We start from the raw sequence: 6,425 nt of genomic DNA on the forward strand, positions 1-6,425 counted from the left end.
CACAGAGGCAATTCGGGAGAGGTCTGCCATGCCAGGTGGGTCACCTACCTGGCAGGGAAATCAAACTAGTGCTACAGTGGCTGTGGATAGCTCCACAGTGCTGTATTTTAACCCCTTGTGCCACCAGGGAGGCCCACCATCCATTATCCTTAGTTGTGTTAGAGTAAACAGTTTTTAATAATATGTCCATAGTCAACTTTCATAACCAAATCCCAAAAGCAGAGATGGGAGTTATAATTTAGTCTTAAGTAGCTTGCACATAAAGACTACAGACTTCCTTGATATATGAATATAATCCACACATCTTCTCTTATGCTTAAAATAAATATGCACCTTATCCATTTAAGTGGTGCCCGGTAATAAGCTTTTTCTATGTCCATTTGCCCTTGAATTTATCAGTAGTCTCTATTTTAATTTTATTCCCAGGAGCCAAGAGTCATGTTGTTAAACTGATCCGGCTACTACTCAGCACAACAGATAATTTAATGAATTTTGCTTTAATGATAATGACGGTTTAAAACAGTACTAACTTGGAAGCTTGCAGCCTTTCCTCCTCTTTCTTCTGATGGTCACTGCATTGCTTGTGAGGAACAGATGGTGTGTGAGATTTGGAAGCTACTTCACACAGAGATGATGCTTTTTCTAAGCTTACCTCAGCTTCAAGAATAATATTACCTTATGTGTTTTCCCTAATGATACCAATCTACTAGGTTTCCACTAGTAAAATTGTACCAGCTTTTAAAAATCTTATCAATGAGCTACAACAGCAATCAAGAACAAAATGTGAAAAACATAAATGTTATACAAATTCATGGCCAACCTGTGTCAAATTTCATTCAACTCATTAGAGAAGACCCAGCAGTGAAAGAAATGGCTCAACACTAAAAAAAAAAAAAAAAAAAACCAGACATATGAAACCAGGAAAAAATATTTTGGAGAAAGAGAATTTAGTTAGATTTCGTACAAAAGCTTAAGAAAATTATTACCTAGACCTCATCTACTCTGCAAGATAGAAATAAATTGCATAAACACGCTATGAAAATAGGTTGCATTTCCTTCCAGTTAACCTGTAATTTGACAGAATGTGGGTCCAGGTGAGTAGTAAATTGTATGTCCAATAAGTCACATTCTCTTAGAAAGTCAGATGACCCAGTTTGATGCGTAGAGCTCGAGGATGATACTGAAAGAACATTTACGACCGCCCGTGGCTTCTTTCCAGGATTTGTTAAGATTCTTTAACAGGATTTACACCTTCTTCGTAGTAAGAATAACATGTAAACTGGTCCATTATATAATACACAACTAAGTGCTCTTCTCTAGTGCCCTAAAAGCAAACTAATTTTGAGTGGTTTAATTTTAAGAGCTGCTTTTATAACCTTTATCCCCATACAGTCCAGGAATGTAAAGTGAGGGGTATTTATACTTCAAATTATATAGCCATAACATATACACAAAATGCATGCATGCCTGTTTATCTCTGTTGTGTGTACACACACACATAGACAAACACATACGATCTGAGTAAATGCCCACTTTAAAACAGTTAAAGAAGGGCCCTCCCTGGTGGCCCAGTGGGTTGGAGCCCTGCAGAGTGAAACTAAGCTAAGATATGGCTGCCTCGGTGCCAGGGAGCTGACCCACATGGTGCAGCAGACCTCTCCTGTCTCGCTTGCTGCTCCCCTCAGCAGTGTATTTCCGTCAATCTGCCTGTTCTGCCCCCCACTCTCCCCCGCAAAAACCCTCTCCACCCTTGCACCTCTGGCCTGTACCCCATTAGTGTAGGCATAAATAAATAAAATCTTTAAAAACAACAACAAAAGTTAATCCTCAAACTGCTAAACATGGAGCTTCCCTATGACCCAGCAATCTCACTCCTAGGTATCTACCCAAAAGACACAAAAACACTGATTGAAAGATACCTGTACCCCCATGTTGATTGCTGCTTTATTTACAATTGGGAAAACATGGAAGCAGCCCAAATGCCCAAAAGTAGATGACTGGATTAGAAAGATGTGGTACATATATACAATGGAATATTACTCAGCAATCAAAAAAGAGAAACTCATGTCTTTTGCAGCAACTTGGATAGAGCTGGAAAAGATCATGTTTAGTGAAATAAGCCAGAAGCCACAGTTGATGTTACCTTCCATGTGGTAAGAACTCAGAAGACATTTACAAAACTGGAACTTCCTTTAGGCTGCAATTTCAGCATTTATTATTTTAACAGTCAGAAATAATGCACACCACTTCTACATCCACCGTTCAGCAAAATCTAAAATTAGTGGTTAATGGAAAAATTTTAAATTCAACCGGAAACATAAACATATAAAGTACTAAGGATGGTGATATGATAAAGTAGCCACAACCTGGCTCGAGACTATTTAAACTTAAATTAAAATTAAAAAAAAAATAAAAGCCAGTGCTCAATCAGGATATGTACCTAAGAACTGCAGTAATGTCCAGCCCAAAGAATGTACATTGCTGGCAAAGGTTCTACTGGACAGGTCTGGACTACACTAGCCAGAACCAGATTCTCCATTAGACTGCAACTAATTAGTAGTTGAGGAGATTATAATCCAATTAGTTGCTATAGTAGAATGTTTGAACATGTAAGTGCATTTATGATTTTCTATCTGTTTAGAAACCTTATAAAACTACATTTCTGTATACATTTTCCTGACCAAACTAAGAGCCACACATTAAGATTTGCTACCAAAGCAGCTTCCAAGGGATTTTCACTAGCATGTTTAACAAATCTTTCCTTACATGTCATATTGCCTGCTTATTTAATGCACAGAAGGTAAAAGTTGTAGTATCTTCTGACATTTTTTTTTTAAGATTTATTTATTTGTGCATACAGAACTGGGGTACAGGCCAGAGGCTCATGGGCAGCGAGAGGCTTCACCAGAGACAGCGTGGGGAACAGAACAGGCAGATCGACGAAGTACACTGCTGAGGGGAGCAGCGGGCGGGTCAGGAGAGGTCTGCCACGCCATGTGGTCACCTCCGGGGCAGGCGGGAATCGAACTCATGCGGAAGCAGCTTTAGATTCTCAGGGCTGTGCTTTAACCCGCTGAGCCGCCAGGGAGGGCCCTCTTCTGCCTGACTTTTACCTTACATTAATCCCAAAATTCATATGACCCCCATCTCTTAGAAAAATAAAATTCCAAAATGAGCATCAGGATACAGGAAACAATGCTTACTTAGTTTTAATTTCCTATTGTGATTTGGAAGACAGAAAGCACTTTTAAATTCCACTGGTGTGTAGAGGGAAAATGTGTGCTTCATGTGGGCCTCCCTGGTGATATGCGGGATTAAAGAGCCCACTGTGAAGTTGTCTGCAGCCAATGCAGCATGTGTGTGATCTCCCGCCAGGGAGCTGACCCACATGGCGTAGCAGACCTCTCCTGTCTCGCCCTCTGTTCCCCTCAGCAGTGAGTTTCAGTAGATCCACCTGTTCTGCTCCCCATTCTATCTGGTAAACCTTCACAAACCCTCCCCCCCAACTCTGGCTTACAATTCAGTTCTTGGATACACAAATAAATAAAAATTACTCCCAGTGGCCAGTGTTGAACTTGGGCCACTCACTGCCTCTCAAACAGACTGTTTCCTATTTATTCTTTTCAGACAGTGCCTTCTCCACACTTCCCAGGTCAACTGTTTTACATTTTAAACCACATCATATATTAACATTCTTACAGTGCTCTTAAGAATGTCATTTTTGTTTATCTAGTTCAGCTATTTATTCTCCTTCTACCCCCATAAACATCTTGAAGGTAAGTTACTGGCCTATGACTTTTTTGTGGAAATGAAGTATACATTAATATGTATTTGGCAAATTTAATTCACTATTATCAAAAATGTCAGTCTGCCAAGAAATAACGGTATTAACTTTCAAAACAGGGACATTAACAGAAATGCACCAGCACTGTTTATACTTAACAAGATACTTCAAACAGATTGAATTCTATAGAAAGGATACAAGCAATGCAACAGCATCCACTTCTGGTAGTTAACCCCGAATTAAAGACTGTTATTCTTTTGCGATATTTGCTCCAGATATTTTCTTTGTAAATAAACTATTCAGATCCAGTAGGATTACCCTTTATAACCTTCCCTAATCTCACTTTTCTCCTTCCTTCCCCTCAGGAAACTATTACTCTGAGATCAGTCTGTCTCCCCATTCATCTTTTTCAACTTTTCCTCCAAGATTGTTTTAACTATTAATATTATATGAATTCTCTTTCAGTGGTAGTTTGTTCACGTATACATAAAACCATCCATGTTAATACTTTTCAAGATTTCAATTTGCAATGAAAGGCTGTGGTTACAGGGAGTTGTGTGTGTGTGTGTGCGTGTGTGTGTTTCATTCCTTTTCACTGACTGCATAGGTAAATAAACAGTGACTGCCAATATCACTTTCAGGATAATTGATTCAAATTATCTAGGCCAAAGCTCTTTGAGAAATGCAAACTTCAGTCAGTCCCTAGGACTAGAATTGATTAAAGGTCTAAGAAGTTATACGCTGATTTAAAAGCTATACATTTAAAAGCTATACATTTAAAGGTGCCTGGACTGTTCCACTACAGATGCCCAGAACATTCCTTTGGAAACCTCAAGACTCAAAATTGTATCGGGAGGGCATCTGCTGAGGAAGACAGAGCAACATGCTATGAGTTGGAGATAGAATAAAACAAGTGAAACACAAATGATACTTGGTCTTATATTATTAAATCTGTAACAGTGTTCTGCAAACTATAAACCATATTATATCTGTGAGCAAAGAAAGGTCAATAAGACATGAACAGCCTAAGAGTCTGTCATGAGAGTGATTTCAGAGTGAATAGGATTTGTGTACGTTACAGTGAGAAGAGCGTTTCGGGAAATGGAATAACTTAACTGGAATGACTGGGAACTAGGAGAATAAGTTTGGAGTGAAACAAAAAGGGAAAGATAATGGAGTCCGGTGTGGACTACAGTACTGGTTTCTTTGCAAATTTGCTGGGCTATCAAGGTCATGGTTTTGAGAACCAGTAACAAAAAGCTCTTAACATACTGTGTCCACCTCTCTCCGATTTTAAGAAGGTCCCATAAATAATGGCATATTTTTATGTGAGCTGGTAGAACCTCCTTCGGTTAAAACTGCAGGTGAATATAATCTTTAGGGGCAGGTTTCCCTATAACTATTCTACCAGATGTGCTAGAAGAACATTCACACATTCATCAGGAGAAGAAATGAGGCATAGAGAAATGAAGTGGTTCAAAAATCAGCAAACAGCGCTTCTGGGACTGAACTGAAGAGAATCCTAAGGTTGGAAGAAACATTCAGAGGTCATCAACTGCTGTTCCATTTGTCTGCTAACTGTATTATCTGGTGCCCTCCCACTAACCACTCTTAAGTTTAAAAGGCTGTATTATTTGTCTCTACATAAAACCATATCCACTTAACTTCAGCTCCTTTGATCAAAGAAAGGACCCTCTCTTCAAAAAACAAGTTCCTGTATTCTCAATTCTCTTCACATTAAGACACTGTTCAGCCCTCTCTGGTGGCACAACAGGTTAGGACACAGCACTGCAAGCTGGTTGAAGCCACTTCAGTGTGAGTTCGATCCCAGCTCCGGAGGTGACCCACATGGCTTGGCATACCTCTCCTGACCTGCCCGCTGCTCCCTCAGCAGTGTACTTTGTTAGTTGGTCTGCTCTGCTCCCCAACTGGTGTCTGGTGAATCCACTCACCACCCCTGCTCCTCTGGCTTGTACCCCAGTTCTGTGTGCATAAAAAAATAAATCTTTAAAAAAAAAATAAAGACAACGTCTGGTAATTTTAGTCACTGTGAATGTAAAATTTAAAGTCATGTCTACCACAAAGTCAAGAAGTTTTCGTAATAGTTTTTATACACTGTAAGAAATGAAATGTGGTACAGCAAAATTAATATGCACAGAACTTGAATGTCAGTGGCTACCGTGACACAGTATCTACTCAGTTTGTTGTGTTGGTGGGTCTGGCGTGTTCTGTGCTGAGAAACAGTTGAGCTGGTGGGAGAAATATTCCATTCACCGTGCATGTAAGGATCCCTGACCCTTTCCTGACTGCTGTGCCAGGCTTCTCCACTCACTCATGTCCATGGAAAAAGGGTGTTTCAGTCCCTAGCAGGGGATTCTGGGAACTACCATGGATTCTGGGAACATTGAGCATCCAATTCCACAAGAGAAAAATGATTAGTTTCCACATGATGTTCAAGAAAAATGTAATCATTTTGAAAAATCAAGCAAAATGATTCCATATCATCTTTATTGGCTGCTGAAGTCACTCAATGAGAGAACAAGAGAGAAACACTACTATAGTCACCTATTAGAGAGGACTTTTTAAGTTGGGAAAACAATTAAAACTTCTTCTCATGGGTTTTCCCTCCAGTAAGCATAAA

Source organism: Condylura cristata, unplaced genomic scaffold, assembly GCF_000260355.1.
Source record: "Condylura cristata isolate star-nosed mole 26May11 unplaced genomic scaffold, ConCri1.0 scaffold00021, whole genome shotgun sequence".
In the NCBI taxonomy this organism is placed as follows: Eukaryota; Metazoa; Chordata; class Mammalia; order Eulipotyphla; family Talpidae; genus Condylura; species Condylura cristata.